Source organism: Ambystoma mexicanum, chromosome 3p, assembly GCF_040938575.1.
Source record: "Ambystoma mexicanum isolate Mex_15411 chromosome 3p, UKY_AmexF1_1, whole genome shotgun sequence".
Lineage (NCBI taxonomy): Eukaryota > Metazoa > Chordata > Amphibia > Caudata > Ambystomatidae > Ambystoma > Ambystoma mexicanum.
The window spans coordinates 817,196,079-817,219,876 of NC_090925.1; the positions used below are offsets into that span (position 1 = coordinate 817,196,079).

Here is a 23,798-nt window from a genome sequence, read left to right on the forward strand (position 1 = left end):
TGTGTGCAAGATGGGTGGTATTACTATAAGGTTAGACTTATGAACAGTGCACTGGAAAACATGGAATTTGCAGCTGTTACTTGCCTTCTTTGCTAGAGCACTCAAATGTCATTAACTAAGGTTTGCCGATTTAGTATACAAAACTACAAATCCACCCCACAATGTCATGAACCAACCTCTAAACTCCCGCATTTCATATCTCACCTATAGCTAACACGGCATCACACCCAATAAACTCCCACAATTACAAATCACTGCACTAAAATAAACACTTTGTGACCTAAACAGAATCCGTTAAAGGTCTACCCGCATGACAAGATTGCTGATCACTTCACCCAATATCACTATGAGCAGCTAGCAATTAGTTCGACCATTCACCACACCCAAGAAAACATTAGCCGACCCCTCCCTCCCCAGAAATCCAATAGCACAAAAACATGTACCATTTACAAGTTGGCACCAACCTACAAATTCACCAGATCAACTATAATACAAACAAGAGCACTTGCATCTTCAGTTCACAGAGCAGCATGTGCTCTACAATTACATTGTAGATTAATAGCAGGGGCTGACACAGCAACCAAACTCAGTTGTGGGGATGTTACAATTCCATTGTTTTAATTAAAAAAAAACGTAATCTGAAAGATTGCACAGGTCTGTGTGGTAACATGTAGGTGTCACTTCATTGTCCAAACAGGCATGAATGTCATACTGTAACAAGAACACACTGTTAAGGAGACGTTGTGATAGAGTTCAGCTTGTCAAATTAATCTGTCCGACAAAACATTTGTAGCAGACAATTGACTGCTTGCTTTATAGTCCAATATTTTGCAGTTGTTGTACAGCTACATCACCAGGAACTGCAACATTACACAGACATTTGCAGATTTAATGCTGGGTCCATCAATTGTCCAGGTGAAGTAAGAGGCAGGTTCTGAGGAAGGAAGAACACTAGCCATCCCTGCCAAAAGACTTCGGTTTTCCAGCTTTTGTGAACAGCCATGAATACATTTTGGAATAGTCTGTTTTCAGCCATCAGCTTTTACAATATAATTCTTTCTTTCACTGCATCTTCTTTTTCCAGATTCCACCAGTAGCTGCTTTTTCTCCTCTTCCTTTCTTTTTAAAGCCTCAATTATAGCTTTTCGTTATTTCATCAAATGTTTCCTGTGTCTTAATACGGTTTCTCGGCTGCGGGTATGAAAAAGGCAAGTTGAAACTTCATAATCTGACTACCAATACAACAAGCATTTTGCCTGAGCTGTACACTGGGGCGACTCCCCTTAAGCGCAATCCTATGTGCCCCCCTTGGGGTTTTGCTTATTCTTGCTCTCCTTGGCGCTTTCCCTCCCTCCCCATGCAGCTACCCACAATTCAGTGCAGCTGCACACATAAAAGTGTGTATGGGTACATACCCTTGAGAGAGTGCTGTGACCACTATAATTTATAAAAAAAATAAATAGTGGCGAGCTACGTCACCAATTCCGCATGGTATACTTGAATGAATAGGACAGAAAACAGATATTTGCGAATCGCACTCTACCTTGGACATCCTAGATTGGTTCCCCAACCTGTGGACTAAACTTTCAGGATTGCATCTAAGGTAAAAAAAAAAAAAAACAAAATAAAAAAAACAAAAGATAGTTTAGGAATTTCGATTGGGGGGAACCAATCCAGGATGTCCAAAAACCACTAAAGACTTTTAGCACAACGAGCCAGCCATAGACAGGTCTTTCGCGACTCATCCCTTTATCATCAAGTAACATCAGAAAATTGTTTCAAGATATTTTCACAATCAACTTCCAAACCTGGTCACCATCCCAAGTTTTCAATTTCAAGGCCTTGAAGACGGCTAAGGTCGAAACACGTGTCAGCTGACCTTACGGGAATAAATCAGATATTGTTTTACTTTCATTCTAAAAGACTGCATACCTAACTTTAAGGGGGTAGAGTGCAATTTGCCAATACCAATCCATTGTCTGTCCTAGCTGCACACATACTCTGGCTGAACTACGGTCCCCAAAGGCATTCAACCCATAGCCCTCTATACTTTAGAGAGTTATTCTAGAGGAAAGAGATGCTGTAAACGAGGTGGGCATTGTGCAGCATTCATCTGTATGTGTGAAAAAAGGGAACGACTCTGCATAGGGACGTCAGATGTACCCTCCTACCCCAAACATCAACTAATTGAACCAAAAAAAAAATTGCTTACCCATCTACAAAAGCACGAATGCCTTGAAATCCTTTTCTTCACGTATTTCTCTTCTACTTTCATCAATACCCTCTATCAGCAATTTACAATTAACTTCACCAGGAATTGCAGAGGCTCAAATTCCCCATCCTTTCAAATGCAGAGAATTGTTGGAATCAAAAAGAGTGCCATGATTTGAGTTATCTAAAAGAAGAAATAAAAAAAGTAAATTTAGTATGCGCTAAGTATTTGTGAACCAGGTCTGTACCCAAAACCATTAATTTATAGTGGGCTTGCTATGGATGTTCCTGCCTGATGTGTCCAGATTTATGAGTGACTGGTGCTTTGTTAACTTCCTCCAAGACTTCCACCCATTGTGGCTTTTGTCTAGTTGCGTCTGTTTGCAAATTAGAGGTGGGTGTTCCGGAGAGGCAAAACGTTCTTAACTGCAGAGCTCTTGTACCTAGAATGCTGCAGTCATTGTGTGTGTCCTTTAAAAGACAAGCACCCGTTTCAGTTTCTTAAACGTACATATCAACCATAGAGAGCACCAGCTTGCAGCCAGCAACATGTACAGGAAATAGGAGGGTATGCAGCGACAGAACCCATTACCAAAGTGATCTTTACTGGGGGAACAAAAAGTCAATATTACACCTTAGCAGGAAGGCTTTTGCTAATATGAGCCAGGCACTATCCTCCAAAAGAGTCAGATTTCTCCTCCCACCTATCCCTCCCCCCTAACTCACCCCCCCCCCCACCCGCCGGCCCCTCGGGGTCAAGTGGTTGGAGAGAAAGAAAGAAAAAAAAATAAAAAAAATAAAGAAACGCTCCGGGAACCTCATCAACCTATATAGAGAATGTGACACAAGTATAACTAGAACATGCAGTAATCCCGAGTCCCTGAAACTTACATTTGTATATATTAAATCATGTAGCGATTTCCCCAATCCCCAAACAAACTAAACGTAGATTGAGTAGAGCAGGAGTCATGTGGGGGATTAGAAAATCGTCCCCTGCACATAAAGGCTGGCACAACTAGCCCTACTGTGAACCAAAAAGGCAATGGAAAACGGGGGTAAACAAGCCACCGGTGTGTTCTTTAAAATAAAAAAAGCTTTGCCTCATGGGTATAGCATCCGTAACTTCCAGCAGTGAAAAAAATATTCAAAAGCATTACAATACAAAATGAGTCTTTGAATGCCGGACAGTTCGCTTTTTTATGGGGGTAGCGTTACAGAACCTCTTTAGGGGTGCTTTGACCTTGAACTTCACAGAGTACAAACCCTGTAAACTTCACATTACACAAATCTAAACAATATTCCCGTGCTTGAAAGGGGGTGGAGGGGCGTTGAGACTCTCCTTTAATGCAAGTTCAGTTGCTGGCCATGCCACTTTTTTTTTTTGTTGGCTGGTGTTAAATGGCTTCAGTGAAAGCAATGATCAGGTTGCAAGCATTGTTAAGAGAAATAAATAGATGGGGGTGGAGGGGGCATCTGTCCACTGTTGGTTAGAGGAGTCTTTTCTCTCCCTTCTTCATGAGAGTTTGGATGGCCAATATTTGCAACCATTCTCTGTGCGTAGAATCACAACAACAAATCTAAGCCCAAAGCACCCTGTGCCACCAGAAGGAGGAATCGAAGAACTCATTCATCAGGGCGTTACAACCATCCCCAGGGTGAAACTACACCTGGCAGTGTGTGCAGCACACCCCGTACCACACAGCGGCTCAAACAGTCTGCCACACACTTCAAAACTTAGCCAGCCTTCATGCTAGCCCAACAAAACTTTGCCACTTGGCATACTACTTCAGAATTAAGCAATATTAAAAATGCTGCGAAAGTCACACACGCTGCCCACAAGCCCCACATCAACAGTCCCCACACAAGGGATATCTATGCCAGCGGGTATCTGTGCACTGGTATGCAGCTGTCTGGGCAACGTATTGAAACTTACAAGCATTGTGCCCTCTATATACAATAGACCAGCGGTCTCCAACCTTTATGTTGGCGTGAGCTACTTTCAGTAGGGGGCCAACAGCAAGAGCTACTTGCAGGCTATATCAGGGGTTGGGTTGTTCATAAATATTGCAACTTGTACTTTTTTTTAGCTGTAATTTTCCCTTTATAAATATAAGGAATAACATATCCCCTCACGATTATGTTCAGAAGTTTAAAAATCTCTTTATTGCATTCTTATTTATTAGAAGTTATCATAAAAAGACAATGTAGGAAACTGATTAGGACATTCAGTGTGAAGGTTGACACTGCATGCCATCCACCAGTGCTCTGTAGTGGTGTATAACTTGATACAGAAACTCGAATGGAGTCACTCAGATGCTCATCGGTCAGGTGTGTTCCAAATTTCATTTTGATGAGGTTCATATCTGAAAATGCAGATTCACAGAGATAGGTGGAACCAAACAGAGAAGTCACTTTTAATGCTGCTGTGGAAATGTTACTGTACTCCTTGTAATCAACAAGCCTCAGAAATTGATGTGAGATTGTCTGTTTTTCAACTGAATGTCCCCTTGCAGGCTGACAATCTCCAGTTCCATAGCAAAACTGTTCAGAGTAAAACAGCTCACTCATTTGTTCTGTAATTTCAAACATTGACTTCCATGAAGGGGTTTGCGATGATCATCACACACGGTTCAATCCTTTCAAAATCCCTGAACCGGTCACTGAACTCTTCCTTAAGCCTGCTCAGGAGACTGATGTATTTGTCTATGTTCAGGACTAGCTGTATGCTCGGTCAGCATTTGCATTACAGAAGGGAAATGATGCATTTTCCTTTTCTCCACTTGTTCACTGAAAAGGTTAAGTTTGGACTGAAATGTCTTTACTGCACTTATGTCAGCAATGGTTTTACCCTTTCCTTGTAGTTCACTGTCAGGGCTAAAGCTAAGACCAGACCAAGACAAGGGGTACAGAGGGGCATGGTGGGGGCTGTGATGCTTAGACAGGGCGTACAAGCTGCGTCTAGAAAGTTGTATCCATTTAAAAGGTTGCTGTGCCCCTTCTGCAGAAAAGCAGCCCTGAAAGACTACATCTCCCAGCAGAAGCAGTCTCCTGCCTACAACTCCCAGCATGCCCGGGGCCGCTGCAGGCCAATCAGGAGCCCAGCAGGGTATGGCTCGTCAACGCGCATGCGCAAGCCCCGAGGCATGGGGCTTGCGCTTGAGACTTCGGAAGGAGAGGACGTGCAGAGCTCAGCTCCACCAGAATCACTCGCGAGGGGCCCCGACACACCGGAGAAGCAGTCCGGCCCCTCGCTCCCACAAGATAAGTCCATCTACCCATCTTGGGAATCAGAGGGATCGGGGGAGAAGCGCAGGGGGGCTTTAGCCCGCCCATTCCTAGCCCCTGCGCCTACCGAAAAGATAAGTGGCCGTGTATTCTTGGCGAGTCGCCAATCCGCGCTTGTATTGTTGTGGGGAAGTGAAGTGTACGGAAATATCCGTACCCAACGTGTACGTGTGTTCTCGCCTCCTGGGACCAGGGAGAACAAGGCGCACGGGAGGCGAAAACACGTGAGGCAACTTTCCGCGGCGGTCTGAAGGAAGACCCCTGTGGAGGTTAACACCGGCAATTTTCCACATCAGGAACTAGTGGAAAGGCCCCGGAGAAGTGGCGAACTTTGGCACACTCAAAAGCCTGAGATTAGAGCTTGGGTGCCAGCAACGAATGTTGTGTGGTTTGAATGCGTATGAGGAATGATTGTGAAGGTTACCAGAATTCAGAGGCAAAAACTTAACTCGTGTTATTTCTTTTAGCTTGGACCAGCACAGAACTCTACGGACCTGCCACAAGACTTGACGGCTCCACCACGGACAGAACACTGAAAACCAGAGCTAAGTGTGCATGCTGGAAAATAATGCTATTTAGTTATGGACTGAACTAGGTGCATGGGTTAGACTTGTACGTTGATTAACAAGTGAGGGGGCCTAAGTCTGACTATGTGGAACAGGGGTGCGGATAGCTACTTGGTACCAAGTACATCTAAAGTGTGCAACAATCAACCCTTTCCCTAAAAATTCCCCGTCCTATCCACAACCACTACCCAATCCTCAATCCGGTTTTCCTAAAACCCCCCAACCTATCCAACCAGCGAGACCCTAACCCTCCTTCCCTGCTCTGGTCCGGGTAGCCTGCGTAAGATTCGACTTGCAGGCTCCACGACCATAGTGGGGGTGGTTGGTATTGCGTCGCTCCTGTGCCTGGGACCAGAGTGCCTTGACATTCACAGTTCAGGGCATTTCATTTCTCAGTGACATCTGCCAGAAATGCCAAATCAAGTAGCCAAGAAATGCTGCATAATTGGCCGATGTCTTCATTTCTTGACCTCAAGAAGGCTGATCTTCTGGCAAAAGTCAAAGAAAGTGACGTAGTATTTTTCCCCCCTGCTAAGCCATCAGATTTCCTTGTGTAGCAACAGATCACCAAGTGTGGCAGATTTGGCTTTTGCATAAATTGAATTCATAATTCGCACAACAGGGGCCATTACGTGATCAAACCCCATCACTTTGGCACAAATTGCCTGCTCGTGGACGATGCAGTGGTAGTGCAATAATGGAGGGAAATCAGGGTCTGCTTTACAGCACGCAATAAAAACAGAATGACACCCTGGTGCAGCATCAGTTGTTATTGCCACCAACTTGTTCGATGGAATTTTTGTTTTGACAAAATAATTATTGACCTCATTGTAGATATCAACACATGTGGATTTCAGAGGCAACAAGGTCAAGAATTCCTCGTTGTTGGTCAAGTCTTCAAACACCATTCGAGCAAACAGTGCCAGCTGAGCAGTATCACTTGCATCAACTGATTCATCACACTGAATGGAAAAAAATAATAATAAAAAAAAAAATTAAAAAAAAATGCATATGCTCAAATCTTTTTCCAATTGTCCCATGACATTGGCTGATAGTGCAGATACCCTCAGTGCATATACCCTCCTTGCAATTGTGTTTGCACCTAACTGCACATTTGAAATGGCATGCACAATTTCAGGGCAGTTTTTAAACACAAGAGCCATCACACCTTTCACAGCTGCACCATCTGTAAAAGTGCATTTGTGTTTTGCCAAATAATGTGCAACTTCGAAAGATGCCTCTGTTGCAGCATTTGCTTCCTTTGCTGGTTGGGTAAAAAATGATTGTTGCATCTGCAGGGCAGCTTTTAGTTCAGCTACTTTTTGGGATCGCAGACGGCTTCTTTTATGAAAGTTCTTTTCATAATTTGTATGCATTGTCCCAAAGAGCCTCTCAACATTACCCACTGCAAATTAAACACACACTTCCCTTTTACGCTTGCGAAAAAGAAATCAGTCTCCCACTCTTGAAAATGATACGTCTTCTGCCTTTTGTTGGATGATCCGCCTACTTCTGGATCCATGATTTCATCAAGTGTCATTCCACAACACAACCAGACTTCAAACCAAAATCTGCAAAGTCAGTAGACTAGGTCTGGCTTTTTTTAAATAAAATTGTGAGTGGTTTAACATAGTTGTGTTGGTGGATATACGAGTAGGCAAGTATAGTTCTATGGTTGGATGGATGAGTTGTTGAATATGTTTATCTGGGTGGATGAATGTGGTTGGGCGAGTGGACATATGGATGAATGAGTGGGAAAATATCCAATGGAGAACTTGGGTTACTATGATTGTATGGGTGAATAAAGGCTCAATTGAAGAGGGGGAATGTGGTTGAATGGGGGTGAATACACCCGTTTTCCTCAGTTCTTAAGTGGGGCAGTCTGCCAGCAACACATTACTTGGCGTCAGCACTAGGAGCACCCTGTATTATTCATAATGGAGACCCGTTGATCACATTGCAAACACTACCCTGGATGTAACATTAAGCTCCTAAATCTAATGAAGAGAGGTCGGGCAGCCTGGTGGCAATCAGCAGAGAGGCTGTACAGCGAAGGCAGAAATATAGGTGCTGCGAAAACACTCCGAACCACATTTACTGCGACTCCTGACTGGTGAAAGGCATTACACTGTGCTGCAGTTGGCTTTACCCTATACTGCATGGTGCCGAAATACGCTCTGCTGACGGCCCTCTTTTTCATGCTTCTGGTCTGTGCCTCAGCCGAGTAAACATTTGAGGTTAACAGAGGATATTAGAAGTGCTGTATTATAAGGGAATGGTGATATTGAATGTTTATTGAAGGGTCCTGTCCAAAGCTGATGCAGCATTAATGTTCCCGGCTTTTGGGGACTCTTTTCAAACGGGGCTTATCTAGACTTTAGTTACATAAAGCATGGGGAATCAGTGGCCTCTATTTGTCTTGGACCCCCACCCGCATCACTTTCTGGAGGATTATCAGTTTTATGATCTCTTTAATATTATGAATTGGATATGGAACTGACATAGGCTTTAGCCATTGAAGGAGCAGGTGACATGGGGCCTATTCCACCTGTTTGCAACCTGCGCTATGTTCATTTTGAAGGACAGTGAGCTGGACAGACTTATGAGCTGTAAGTGGGATTTACATATGCAAGCGTAAGCTTGCATACTCTTGAACTGAGGGCCCCTTTCATCGGCTTGGAACCCATGCCATTTCACTTAAGGAGCGTTAAACCCACTATGCTTATATACTTCTGTTTCTGCAAAGTTATTTTCTTTTTTGGAACATTTGTGATGTTTAATGCTTGGGCTATGATACTGGTGTTTTAGCAGCGTTTCATATTGTTTTTATTTTTTCTAACCAAATGGCAAAATGCAAAGCAAGTATGCATCTCATCAAAAGCTATGAACTGTTTTATACCTGATGGTGTAAATCAATGTATATTCTTTTACTCAGAAACCTTGAATCAGTGCTGATTTTCACCATAGTAATTGCTGTCCTTCGTGTAACTTCGGACATTGCTCACTTTACTCTTGAGATAAGTCTGGCTGCTCAGCCATCGCTACCACTGTACTGTCTAGTACAGTCTTGTACCAAAGGTGAAATTGTACTTACACGTAGTCTTAATTGTGTGAGGTGTTCCCAAAGGGTACTGCATATGATTCTGCCTAACACTTAAAACCAGCTCTTGGGTGTTAGGCATTAACTAGTAAGCAGGATGTAACGCTGGAAACCAGGAGAGAGTACACAGTGCACTGTAAATGCAACTCCCACATGAAACATGAACTTTCAGTACCACCCCCAAACTGAACATAAGTAACAGCCTCGAAAATAGGTTTGAAATCCCCGATTGTGACTCCTACTATCCCACCATCACCCACAGCAAAATACAGTAGTTTTAAAAAAAAAAAAATACATTCTTACTGTCGGCAAGCCCGAATACAGATGTCAGGATTTTTCATGGTGCCATTGCTCCTGGGGACTTTGCTGTCCAAGATGGGATGGTTGAGCCAATTTGTGTTCCTGCAATTGAAAAAGTACAATAAAAAAAAATAATAATAAAAAAAAAAAGATAGATGTACCAGATTGACCATACCAATATTTGCGCACTACATTCTGCCAGTTGGCACACATCCTCCCCCGCACACAAAAGGGACTAGAGTGCAGGGTCCAACCAGGAAATCTCCAAAGTTCGCTATAGGCCAGCCCACCCCAGCTGGCAGAGAGAGCAGTCAGAACACATACCTGAAAACGTGACTCGTACTCAGTCACAGAGAAAAAAAAATAATAATAGAGCGAGCGAGCGAGAGAAAGAGCATCAGCTTGTTATATTTTACCCTTAACAGTTGAGAGGTCCGGCCTGCTGGCATTCCAATCATTCATCTACATAACTTACATAGAATACGACATAGCCATGTAGTTTATACTGCGGTTAGGTGACAGCCAGACACGAGGGCCCCTGGCTCCTCCGCAACATATAGTGCCACATGCAGGCAAAGGCCTGGCACCCACAGCCGGATGATATGCATGAATTCCACTTTAATCCCTTCTATGGCAGCGGTGCACCCAAAGCACTGTTGGTAATGCAGCGAGTTTAGTACATCAAGGGATGCATAGACTTGCTCTATGGTAGATGGCTCCCGGGGTAGCTCAGCAGTTTGACAGACCATTGCGGAGACTGTGTTTAAGGTTGAATTTAACCAAAACAATAAAAATATGCAAAACTTGTTAATCAAATGACTTTTTGCAATTACTTATAAAAAAGGAAGTGCTATAAAATGTGTTTGGCCAAGGGATGGGTTGGGGTATTTCTGCCTCCGCTGGCACCCATGAACCCAGTTTAATTTCCTAATAACTGCTGTCAGCACAACGGAAGCATTTATTTGTAAACATAACACCTTCATAAATATAACCTGTGATAAAACACAAAGCAAGGGGCACACAAAATTTGTATTGGTGTGGTGCTCAAGGAAAATAAAAAATACACACATCTCAAAGAAAACTAGTAAGTTTCAGCAGCGTTTGCGTTTGGAAATTACTTTTTTCCTTTGAATGTGTAAAACGCACATTTGAACAATAATGTGTCAACCATGTAGAATGCCCGCTTTAAACATTGTTCACCCCCCTCCCCACCACAGTGATGTTCATGGCCCATCGATTTCTGTGGTGTCCCTTTCAGGACAGAAAAAAACAAACTGGATGAGCAAACAGAGCCAGGAAATGCGCGAGTGACGGCTGGGGAAAGGAGCACTGTTTAGATTAGGTCACCGAGCCCCCAGCTTCCCTCTGCAAAGCTGGGGGCTTGGTAAAGCCTGGTCATGGCTGAGGTAGGCCTGGTCCTGAGATCTGGCCAGACATCTGATGCCGGATCTCGGACCCGGCCAGCGCCGTCCCACGGGCCAGAGGGTTGATGAGGCAGAGGGACAGCCATGATATCTGGCTCCCCCACAGCAGATTGCTGGAGAGCCCAGCAATCTGCTGTGGGGGAGCTGGATATCATACAACACTGGAAATGCGTGCTTCCGTCGCTGCTCGCCTCTTCCCCCATGGCCAAGCAAGGTGGGGGGGGGGGGGGGGGCACAGAGGGAGAGGAGTGCTGGGGGAACCAGCATTGCATTGATCCGGCCCCCCCTGCTCACCTTTCCCCACGCGTTAGTCTTCGTGGGTCCAAACGGAGAGAGGAAGCAGAGGGACCGACAAAGGCCTGAAACGCTTGCTTCCCGGCACTCCCTCCAACTGTGGTGCGATGGTCTGAGCTGAGAAGCGGCATCCCTTACCAGGCAATAAGACGCTGGCGGCACGAGCAACACAGCGTGGACATTTTTTTAGGGCCAAATACTCATTGTTATCTTGCTCGCAAGAATACATAGGCGTTTGCATTTTCAGAATTAGAGAGAGATTGATTTGGGGGGCGGGGGTCAATGCACTGCCTGGCAGCACTGAGCGGTAAAGTCAGGCACATCTCCCTGCAATGTTCAGAACCCCTCACCTCGTAAAGGCAGTAAAGTTACAGAAATCATACAAAGGGAACTGTATGCCGTCGTAGTGCGCCCATTGCCGTTTTAACAGTGAAAGCAGTGTTGAGCAGATAACGGCAGAGCTAGTCATTGGGCTGGCTCTCGCCGGATCCGAGATCCCGCACCAGGTGTGTAGCCGGACCTGGCCAGAGTCAGCCGCCGCAAACCCCAAACCCATGCTCTGCGCTGGTTACTTTGAAAAAAAAAGAAAGAAAAGAAAGGAGGTGGCACAGAGTAGGGGGCGGAGCAGCTCATTGACACCATGAGCACTATGATGGCTCCGCCCCCTACGTGTACACAGCAGGACTTTGCTTTTCCTGCAGCTGTGACTGTATCATACTATAACTTCCTCTGGTGACCCTGTGCAGGGTGCACAGGGGGTCACCAGAGGAAGTTAAAGTCCTCAGCCACGACCCGGTTTATTCATGCAATGTTCGGATACTTGTATCCGACAAACATTGCATGAATAAATACCCCCATTATCAATTAAACTATCCCACACGATGCAGCCACCCAACTGCTTTCAGAGGTGAGCTGCAGGAGCTGTGCCGGGTGTGGTTCAAGTAAAAGAAAACGTTGCTTATGGCGTAGTGTGGAAGTTGAGTGGGACGCAGTCTGTTGCAGTCAGACATTCCCTTTGGTTTGCAGTCTTTATATGCTCCATTCATCCAAAGGAAGCGCATTAAACAGTGTTGTGGACGGTGAGACGGACAAAGTCTGTTGCAGTCCGTGGGTGTCGGGCGCCAATGGACGAAAACAGAAGTCTGCGCAGTGGGCGCCATAGGATTATGGAGGAAGAATCGTGCCCCGCCAACTTCAAGCAGCAAACGGCAACTCCTATCAGGATGGTGGGCAGCAAGAAGATTGAAGGTAAGAACTGCATCTCCCGGGAGAACCTAGTGTGTGACACACTGGAGGTGGCCTGGGGGCGATAAAGACCGACCGCTGGAGGCAACGCAGCCAGCGTGCCCACATGAATACAAAGAAAGCAATTTGAAGACTATCTGAAGCTGGAGATATTGTTTCCATTGCTATAAACACTGTCACCCCCGGGGTAAGCCCACGGCCGACGCTCTAAGGTCAGGAGGCAGCTCTCCCCCCAGCCCCTCCTACCTGCTGCTCGCTTGCGGTTAAGAAAACGAACATGAAAGTAAATATCGAAGTCCACGATATTGTGGTCTGAGGATTTAACAACTCCTCCAGATACGCTGACAAGGAATAATGCATGGGGGTATTGTGCAGAGAACGTGGAAGAAGGAATCTCATTAGCCCAATTAACATCTGAAGACAAAGGACCACACAATCCCAGGAAGTAGGCTTGGAGATCTCGCGAACGCCTAAGGCGGCAAAAAGCCAAACAATGTAAGATCTACGCAAGCCACTACCTCAACCCTCCCTACTGAAGACGCTTGCCGAGAGGAGACGGGCCCCTGAGGGATAAAGCCCAGCCCGGCCAAAGTGCTGAAAACATAAACAAAACAAAAAGGGTGGGGGCAAATTCTTACAGCAGGCTACAAGGGCTACAAATCAGAAGAAAAGACTCAGAGACCTTGAGTACACGTGTTTGCGCCCAAAAGCGTTAACCGAACCTCGTCTTCTCTTTCTACAGCAAGAATCAGTGCTATCTAGCACATTGAAACATTTTTTTGCAACAACTGGCAAGACGCCGAAATGCTGGCAGGGTCGGGAGCCTGTCACGTCAGCAGGTGTCAGTGCCCGGGCCACATTACAAGTAAGCTCAGCAGACAAGTTTCCCCTACAGGCCCGTTGCAACGACAGAAAACAAGCGCTATGGGCCGGGGAGGACCTACCCAAAACACCAACATTGATAAAATGGCATATCAGGCAAGAAAAAAGGACGGTCCGATGGCCAATTAAGTGAGGACATTCTACAGAATCGTATTCCAGAGATGACAAACGAAACAGCCGCAACAACGGATTGCTCCCCCTGCCCCACACCCTCCCCCCCATCGTCAAAACGGCCGCCTGCCCCAGGCCTAAAAATCCGGACTAGCGAACCGAGGTTGGCTTAGAGAAAAAGTTAACCAGACAATACCTGCATAGTCTAACGAAAGTAGCCTTCCAAGGCAAGAGCTTGGAATGACACCGATAAATGAGGGTACTCAAAACAGGATGGCATCTCCACACGTGGCTGAAAAAGAAGAATCACAGAAAGCTAAATCCCCATAAAAAAAAAAAAAAATATATGTTGACCTTGGAGATGACTCCCCCGAGGAGACGGCTCAGTGAAATTACAACTCCAGTTTCGCGAGATACCCCTTCCAAAAATGTCGACTTGATGTCCATTATGTCAATGGTCACAATTGCGCTAGCCCCTTTTTGTAAACTATACGAGGCTATGAATGAAGCCCTTAAAAGACAACTCGGCAATGTCATCCATGCATTCAAAACCACTACCCCGGCAAAAGCCTTTGCGAAAACCATTGCGGGATTCAAACGTAGGGCCTAAGGCATCCTACAGGATCTTTGGACAAAAATGGGCTAGGAATAGCGAAGGGTGTAATGGTATTTAGAGGGAATAAAGAAAGCACAAAGGGAACAGGTTAAGGGTTGTGGCTCAGGACGTTGTGAAAACTAAAGCCGACCCTCATGTCTTTAGACATGAATGGATCTCCAACAGAACAAATAATGTAGTACTCAACCGAAGGAAGGTTATACAACTTTGCGAACAAACTGCAAGCCTGAAAAGACTGCACTCAGGGGACATCCTGATTGTTGAACCAAGGGAGGATGGTAAGAGTGCTCCCATCTCCATATTGAAGCAACTAACATAAGGAGCCTCTTCAGAAACTCTATAGGGGACCTCAAAAGGATGGATTATGAAATTAAGGCGATTCGCGAACCAAAGAGACAAAAGTTTGATATGAATCAAGAGAGAAAGATACATGGGCAGAAAAGCTCACCAAGAAAGCCCAAGTAATACATATTTGAAGGACATAGACTATAGATGCACAAGAACCTTCATAAGGACGCCTAACCACAGTCGGAGGGGGTATCTTCGAAATTGTGAACGCCGTCCATCATATGAACAATCATATCAACAACTTCATCCAAACAAGGCGAGACAGCAGACTCTCCGAAAAAGCTAAAAAGTGATTCCCACGAGGCCCTACCTTCAGGAGAAACAAAGACAAGAAAGTGGCAAACAAAGAGCATGGGATTCCGAGAAACCACTAGCACAGGCGTAGAGAGGAAAAATGAGCAACAACCGCCCCCAAAGCAGAGCATTTGGACATCAAGAGTCCAGAAAAACTATAAATTCTTCTAGCCACCAACATCGGAATGCAGGGAGGTTTTGGGGCTTGACCTAGGGGAAGTCATAAGAGTTGCACCAAGGAAAAACTCAATGAGCTCCTGGAATACCCGAGGTTTCGGACATCTAACTACGATCTTGGATGTTAACTTGGGCAACTGATATGGTCTGTCTCCAAGAGACATGGTTAACTACAAAGCCTTCCCTCTATGGATATGACCTGGAACTCACCCCAGCAATTAAGGGGGAGGTTGGTAGGCCCATTTCCAGGCTCTTAACCGCCATAAGAGCAGGAAGCGGGTTAACGCTAGATTCTACCCTTCAAGCCACAGAACTAATTCAAGCAGTCTTAGTTTTGTGGAATAGACAAGAGCCCCAAGAAGATCCAGCTAAATTTGAAAGATTCTCCTAATAAACACTTACTGGAACCCGGCCAGAACTGATGCCGACAAATACTTACACGCCATAAAAGACACCCTTGAAGAAGCCAACGCCACCCACAAAAATTGATCACACAATAATTTCGGGTGACTTAAATGGAGTGTGCGTAACAGAGGGGGCAAAGGAGGCACACCTTCATTTGAGAGTGCATTTATATCTAAAGGGCAGAAAATGGAATCTGCTAATGGATGAATACGATCTGCATAACCTCCACAAAATAAAAAACAACCAAATACCATCAGTACCGACATGGGAAGGAAAAGGAGTGGGTCTCATGATAGATCACACATGTGTCTCAAGAAAATTGCTGGAACAAATTGAAGACTTTGAAGGTCTTGAGAACCTTAAACAGCGACCATAACCCAGCAACCCACTGGAAAGTCACACACCCGAACAGGGAAAGCATGTTTAATAACCTGGAACCTTGTAAGGGGAATACACGCCTTAGACTAAAAGAAATTGTCCTTGACATCCGACTATTGCCAAGCAAAGGAACAGTGGGGAAAAAGAGGCCTAGAAGTTCTTTCCTATCAGCCCTTCCTCAAAGTACACAAAGTTAACAAACTGCAGAGCTCTGACACCTTAAAACCAAAGCTCCACGTGTACAACAAACTTAGTACCTAAAAGGCGAATGGTAAGACAAAGCAAACGCTTGGTGAATCCATTATTAATAACTAAAGCAAAAGAGGAGGGGAAAAAAGGGCCTGGATACGGCAGCAAAGAGTACATTTATACCAAGCAGACTCAGAAGCAATGCTGTGCATTCCGAGTGGCAAAAACTCAAGGGTCTTCTGGACCCTGATTGAGCCAGGCGCAAATGAATCAACAACACTTGATAACAACGTGGATTTCACACAAGGAATTATACAAATCATTGGGAAACAAATGCCCCCTAGACACGCCATCTGTTAAACTGCGCAGGAACATCGCCATTGACAAGACGACAAGATCAGAAAATTAATAGTCTCGAGCAGCGGGCCCAGATGGGTTAACTAATTATAACCTGAAACAGCACCCGGAAGCCTTGGCATCCCTGATAAGCGAGATATTCCAGCACTGCGTAGACTGCAGTGCTATTCCCTCAACATGGAAAAATGCCATTGTAGTGCCAATCTTTTTAAAAAAAAAAAAAAAAAAAAAAAAAAAAAAAAAGGAAACCAGAACGATCCAAGGCAATATCGCCCAGTCGCTCTACTGGATACCATCAGCAAAATGTTTGGTTGCTTAGCTCTGGAGGGCTTCCCAGAGTGGACCTTTGCCTCCAATAATTATGATCCACACAGGCGTGCTTGCTTCGTTCGTGGACTGGGAACTACAGCAAACATTCTTCCAATAAGTATTCTGAAGGCAAAAGCACTTCAAGCCAAAACACGATTAGGTCTAATCTTCGTGGACTTGGTGCAAGTTTTCGACAGGGTGAATAGAGAAATCTTGTGGCAAAAACTGATCCATCGAAGGTGCCCGAGCTCAATTTTACAGCCTATCCAGGCTTGTACTCACAGACCTCAATGAGAGTAACGCTAAACAAAGCTGGCCTGTTAGATAAGATCGTAAAAGCGCGTGGGGTGAAGCATGGATGCCCTCTAGCGCCAGCTTTATGCAACTCTTACATCGCCAACTATAGGGACTCCCAGGAATTAATTTGAGCTTTCCCGCCGTCATTGGAAAATACAAAAATCCTCTATGCGGATGACATAATACTGCTTGACCAAACCCCTGTTGGGTTACAAAGACAGATGGATAACTAGAAGGTCTACCTGAGATTCAACAACTTGGAACTCAGCGAAACAAAAAAAGAAGGTAATGTTTAGGGAAAAAAAATAAATAAAAAAAAATAAAAACCACACACACACACCACAGTCTCAAACTGTTCACAGGTGTAACAGGCTCGAAAACGTCACCAGTTCAAATACTTGGGGATAATACTGAACAGTAGAGCTGAAACACCAATGCAAGACCATCTACGAGCAAAGATGAGAACCTTAATAGTCCAAACAAAAATCATGAACAGAAAGTTTAGACGTTTCTCAATGCCAATCCTGAAATTCTTTAGATCAAAAGGTGATCCCAAGTATAGTTTTTGGAGCTCAAGCGATGCCATCACTTCCAGACTCCATATGGATTAAGCTGGAGGGACTCGTTTGGTGCCAAGTACTGTCATTGCCACAGTCGACTCCTATGGTGTTGATTCGACGTGAACTGGGTTTGTCCTCCCTGAGAGCAACCGTCGAAAGAAGCGGTCTGATGCTATACAGGAAGATCATTCAACTGGCTGCGAAATCAATTCTGGAGATAATCAACAGAGCAATGTTGAACGATGAAAACCAAATGCTCACAAAATGGAGATCAAAGAACAGGAGCTTATTGAATAAAAATAATTGGAAGTTCAGAAGAGGACCTCCTCGCCAATCCTGGGAAAGTCAATAGAAAGATCCTAGAAATGGATTGGATAGAGACTCTGAATGCAGCCTGACAAAGGATCTGCCCTATAATCCAAAGAAAGTAACCAAGATTATACCATATCTCGTGAAAATCACAGAAAAGCTCTAAGAGCAAGTTTCATGAGAATTCACCTGAACTTTATCAGCACAAACGAGATCTTAGCGATCAGGCGGACTCAAACAAATGCTGCTTCTGCACCCAAGATAATCAAATCGAGACAAGAAGGCATCTCCTATCCTGTATAGGCCTCTCAAAAGAAAGATCCACATGGTTAGGCCACCACATGGTTAGGCCACCTGCTTAAAAACATATGTTTATGATGAACCTTCACCGACACTTTCCCACGGACACCAAACATCCACCTGCCCTTCACCCCACTCTCCCACCTCTCCTGCCACTCATCCATGACCCGTCTCACCAGCACAGCCTTCACCTCATCCACACTCAAAGGCAACCTCACATCAAGTGCTCCCCTCCTCATACCTTCACCCGCCGCCAGATCCACCAACTCATTACCCAAAATGCCACTGTGACTGGGGACCCACGCCAACTCCAAATCCATTCCCCCACGCACACACCGATCAATCTTCCTCCTGATGTCCAAAATCACATCCTTCCTATCACCATCCCCTGCCACAATCGCCTGCAACCCACTCAATGAATCTGAGACCACCATCACTTTCACACCCTATCAATCGCCAATGCAATCGCCACCAACTCAGCCGTACAAATAGACACATCATTCGTCAGTCGTCCCACTTTATACTCCCCAGTGCTTTCCAGATAATATGCCATACCCACTCTCCCAGACACAGGATCTTTCGAACCATCCGTGAACACCTTACCTCCTTCTTTCCCTGCCACATATGCCTGACCCAAAATCTTGATCTCACCCCGCAAACCCCGCTTCTTCGACACCACATTCGCCAACTCCAAACACACCTTTGGAGACCCCATCATCCACTTCGGCCATCTCATCAAATCCGTGTCCGTCACAGCCAACAACTCACCCACACCCCACTGCACCCCCTTCTCCCACATGTGAAACCCCAAAGTGCCCCCCCTCCTCCTCCACCGGTCCCTGTAGTAGTCAAACCTCCAATTATACTTCAAACATTCACGCACCGGATGAGCCACACTCTTCCCACTGCACTTCACCCACCACCTCATATTCAACGCATCCCTCCTCAACCTCAACGGCATCTCCCCCACAAGCACCTGTACCGCATTCACTGGAGAGGAACTCATCGCACCCGAACACACCCTCAATGACCTCGCCTGCACCCTATCCAACCGCAACTTCTGACTCGCTGTGAAACCCACTGCCACCTAACATCCAAAATCCATCACACTCAAAATCAACCCCTTATACAACATTAGTAACACTTCTGTTGCGCACCCCATTCTTTCCCAGACACCGCCCGCAACAAATTCAACCTACGTTTACACTTATCCACCAGCAAATTCCAGTTCAACTTCCTATCCAAAAATCACCCCCAAGTACCGAAACTCTTCTACGCTCTTCACCCTCACACCTTTCAAAACCAATTCCAACTCCTGCTGCACCCTTTTCCTCGAGAAAACCATACTCACACTTTTATCCACAGACACCGAAAAGCCCCATTTCCCACACCATTCCTCCATACGCCCAATTGCAGCTTGCAGCCGACTCTGCACCAACAACAAACTCTGCCCTCTTACCCATACACCATCATCTGCGAAGAAATCCACCTGATATCCGATTTTTGCCAAAGCCCGAATCAACCCATCCGCCATCACATTAAACAGCATTGCACTAATCACACTCCCCTGCGGCGTCCCATTCTCCATCTTCCAAACCTCAGACAGCACCCCCCCCTCACTCTCACCTGAAAGGTCCTATCAGCCAAAAACGCCCTAATCCACCGAAACATCCTCCCTTTCACAACCATCTCCAACAGTCTCACCAACAGCCAATTCTTCCACACCATATCATACGCCTTCTCCAAATCCCAAAAGAACGCTCCCACCAACTCCCCATCACACAACGCCTCCTCCACACCAGTCACCAACGGGTCAGCCACCGACCGATTCCTCCTGAACCCACTCTGAAAATCACTCAAACACCCATTCGACTCCAAATCAAACCCCAATCGCTCAACCACCATCCGTTCCATAACCTTACACAGCACAACAGTCAACGCAATCGGCCTATACGACTTACACTCCGTAGGAACCTTGCCATCCTTCAAAATTGCCACCACAATCGCTATCTTCCAAAACTTCGGCAAAACTCCACTCTTCCAGATCTCATTAAACAGTGCCAATACCTCCAACTTACATTCCACTGGCATCTTCTCCAAAAATACATACATGACCCCAGCCACCCCTGGGCTAGACCACTTCCCCTTTCGAATCGCCCCATCCAACTCTACCATAGAAAACGGAACCTCATACCGCTCCTCCCAAGGCCCAACATCCGCATCTCCTCCTCAACCACACCCATACCTAGCCTCACCGCTTCTGGGAAGTTCCCTGAACTGTGCACTCCCGCAACAAATTCGCCTTCTCCCCATCCTCACTGAGCACCTCTTCCCCTTTCAACAACACTGACATACTACCCTGCGGCCTCATCAATCCGGACATCCGCTTTAACTGTTTCCAAACCTCACCCACATCAGAATCACTCCTCAGGGACCCACAGTAGCCCCTCCAATACCCACGCTTCCGTTCCCTAATCACCCTCTGCACCACCGCCTTAGCCTTCTTATATGCCACCAAATCCACCAACATTCCCGATCTCACCGCCCTGGCCCTAGCCTTCTTACGTGCCGCCACAGCCCTCGAACATTCCACCGACCACCAAGGAACCTCGACCTTCCCACCCTTCCCCTTCTCAATCTCAATCTCCGGAACTGCCGCCACAGACGCTGCTCTCATTCCCTGCACCAGATGCTCATTCCATTCATTCACCACCCCCCATCCCTACCCCGAGGAACAATCGATTCCTGACACACTCCCTTATACACCTCCCAATCAGCCTTCCTAAAATTCAACCGACTCCCAGACATCCATGGCCTGATCCCTACCTCTCCCCTCACAGTCACCAAAATACCAGAGTGGTCGCTCCCCATATCCCCATCCTCACACATCTCCCAATCACATTCACCCGCAATCGTAGCAGACACCCAGGTTAAATCCAAACACGACAACTTCCCAGTCCTCACATACCTGAACCATCATTCAGCAAAAACAGACTCAATTCATCCGCCATGTCCTCCAACAGTTCTCCATTCGCATCTGTCCGGTCACTACCCCACAACGTATTGGCACTCTTAAAATCGCCACACAAAACACAAGGTCCCACATGTCCCCTAATTACTCCAGACAACACGCCCACTTCCACCACCTCACACGAATTATAATAATTCAATATCAACACTTCCGACCCTCCTACTGGAATCCCCGCCCCGATTGCTTCTACTTCTCCATCCACCACAATCTCCCTCGCAATCAACCCCTTCCGAACTGACAAAGCCACACCCCCCACCCCCCTCTCCCCACCAGCCTATCCTTACGGAACTCAAAACCCGGAATCAAAAACCTCAGATCATCCCTCAGCCATGTCTCCTGAATACAAACCACATCAACACTCAATTCTCCACACAACACGGCTTTCAACTCCTGACCATTCCTCAACAAACTCCTCGCATTCCACTGTAAAATCCTCATGCCGGTACCCCGCTCTGCTTCCGCACTTTAGCAACCATCCTAAACACATCCTTTTCCGCCCCATTCACAATTCAAAAACCTCCTCCCCGCTTCCACCACTCCTTTCGTAAGAGCCGACACACTGATAGACACATTCCCCTGGACCAGCTCCAGCACACACTATGAAGCACATAAACTCGTTTTCGGGACAATCACCATTTCTACGCCTTTCACCTCACCCGCCACTTTCTTCCTTCCCACAGCCTCATCCACCACCGGCTCTTTTGCACTCACCTCACTCACTACCCGTGCCGGTGTCACCCTTGCTACAGCCTCCGCATAAGACAAACCTTCCGCCACCCTCACCTGCACTACCTCTCGCCACCCTGTGACTCTTACACCCCCTATACGCGGTAGAATGCCCCCCCCCACAATTCACACACTTCTCCGGGGTCTCCACCTTGCATTCCTTAATATCATGATCTCCACCACACCTCCCACAGTGTGTCTCATTCCTGCATACTCTCGCCACATGTCCATACTGTGGACATTTATAACATCTCAAGGGCAATGCTACATAAACTTTCACACGGAACCTCTGATATCCCAACTCCACCACTTCCGGACACTCCGTCCTCGCAAACCTCACTGCCACAGTCGTAGATACCAAATCCCCAAGTGCATCTCTCCTCCCCAACCTTCATGCTTCCACCACCCCCACCTCCACCAACTCCTTTTCCACCTCAGACACTGGCACTCCATAAAGCACCCCCTTACACGACACACCACTTTGATCAATCACTCGCACCGCATGCCTACCCAGACAACGCACCTCCAGAATCTTAGCCTTGCTACCAGCATCCGTCCCCTCCACCAACAACCGGCACCCAGCCACCACTAACATCCGAGTAACATCCCCCACAGCCGCCTCCACCCATCTAGCAATTTCCAACGGATTCACCCCCAGAAACGTCTTCTCTCGACTCTCAGGCTTCAACACCACCTTCCACACACTGTCACCCTGCATCTTCTCCTCCCCAGTCCCACTGCTCTCCAGCCCTTTCAAAACTTGCTTTTCCTGGTTTACCGACCCAGTGTTGTTCCGGGCCAGCCCCTCTTCGTCATCCCTCTGGGATCTGCTGTGATCCTGTCCCCCGCTCTCCTCCATCCCTCTTTCCACAGATGTAGATTTTATAGTCACTGTCCTCCCCCTTTTTCTTTCCTTTCTCCTTACCCATACTAACTTCCTCCTTAGAGCTCATTCACCCCCAGCCCCAGCCTTGAGAATCCGCTCCACCTCCTCGAGCCCAGCACCCAGTCACCGCTCCGCCCTGCCTGAGTCCGCCCACTGTTCTCCAGTGTCTAGTTCCCCAGTGTGTAGTTCCCATACGAGAAACGGACCTTAGCAACGCCCCATCCCCTCTTCCTCCTTCCTAAGCACATAGACGTCCCACGTGAAAACGTCACGACGACGTAACAAGTCATTATGCCTTAAGGCCTTTCAGAAACAATCGGCAAACTTTAAAACAAACACAATGCTAGCGGGTCTCATAGGGACTTTAAATGTGTGATTGATAATGAAAGCAATACAAGACCTCCGTTTAGCCTCCTCTTCCACACATTGCAAAGAGGTAAATGAACAATCCCTCCTCGGGGAATGCCAAATCACCGCCCATGCAGGAGAAATAAAGAACTGTTATGCTGGTAATTCGTACCCATATGCGTCTGTCTGCATAAGACACATATCCCCATCTGCTGCACATACCAAATCCTCCAACCCCCTCCACCCTCCAGCGGTGAGGATAACTAACCGTTCGCTGTACTGTTCACTGGTACATTGGAAGTCCCATTGGGACGGGAGGAACGCACTGTGCCCAGCCCCACTCCATAAAACACCTCTCCCACGGGCAAATCGCACATCTGCATGAGAAAAGCCCAAAACGAACTGAATCACCTGTACCTTAAGTAAATCTCAACCGATGCACGTTACAAACCCCAAAATAAACAGAAATACCCACTCCCCAATATTGCCTCACCCTTTTGATGCACATTACATATCCTCAAAAAACACTGATATAACGAAAAAAAATCAAAACTGAATCCACCTGTACTTTAAGTAAATCTCAACCGATGCACATTACAAACCACCAAAATAAACAGAAATACCCACTTCCCAATATTGCCACTCTGCATTAAAGTAACAATCAACAAGAGATAACTTTAAGACTTACCAGAAACCAAATAACCAACTACACGAAGTGTTCTTTGCAACGGAGGAATCGCTCCACAACGCATTGCCTTCCCTCTCCTGCAAAACAGATGATGAAGTGAAGCTTAAACCCCCGTGATGAAGCGGACGTTCACACCCACGTGATGCAGAGCAGCCCACGTGA

General features: G+C 46.3%; 1 long non-coding RNA gene across 1 annotated transcript; it reads right to left on the reverse strand.

The window, feature by feature from the left end:
- Positions 1-590: 590 nt before the first annotated feature.
- LOC138580936 (uncharacterized) lies at positions 591-23,768 on the reverse strand. Its single transcript, XR_011304378.1, has 4 exons — positions 23,637-23,768; positions 9,466-9,564; positions 2,213-2,395; positions 591-1,191 (listed from the first exon to the last, which is right to left on the reverse strand). It is a non-coding gene; the product is annotated as an uncharacterized lncRNA (long non-coding RNA).
- Between the last annotated feature and the right edge of the window lie 30 nt (positions 23,769-23,798).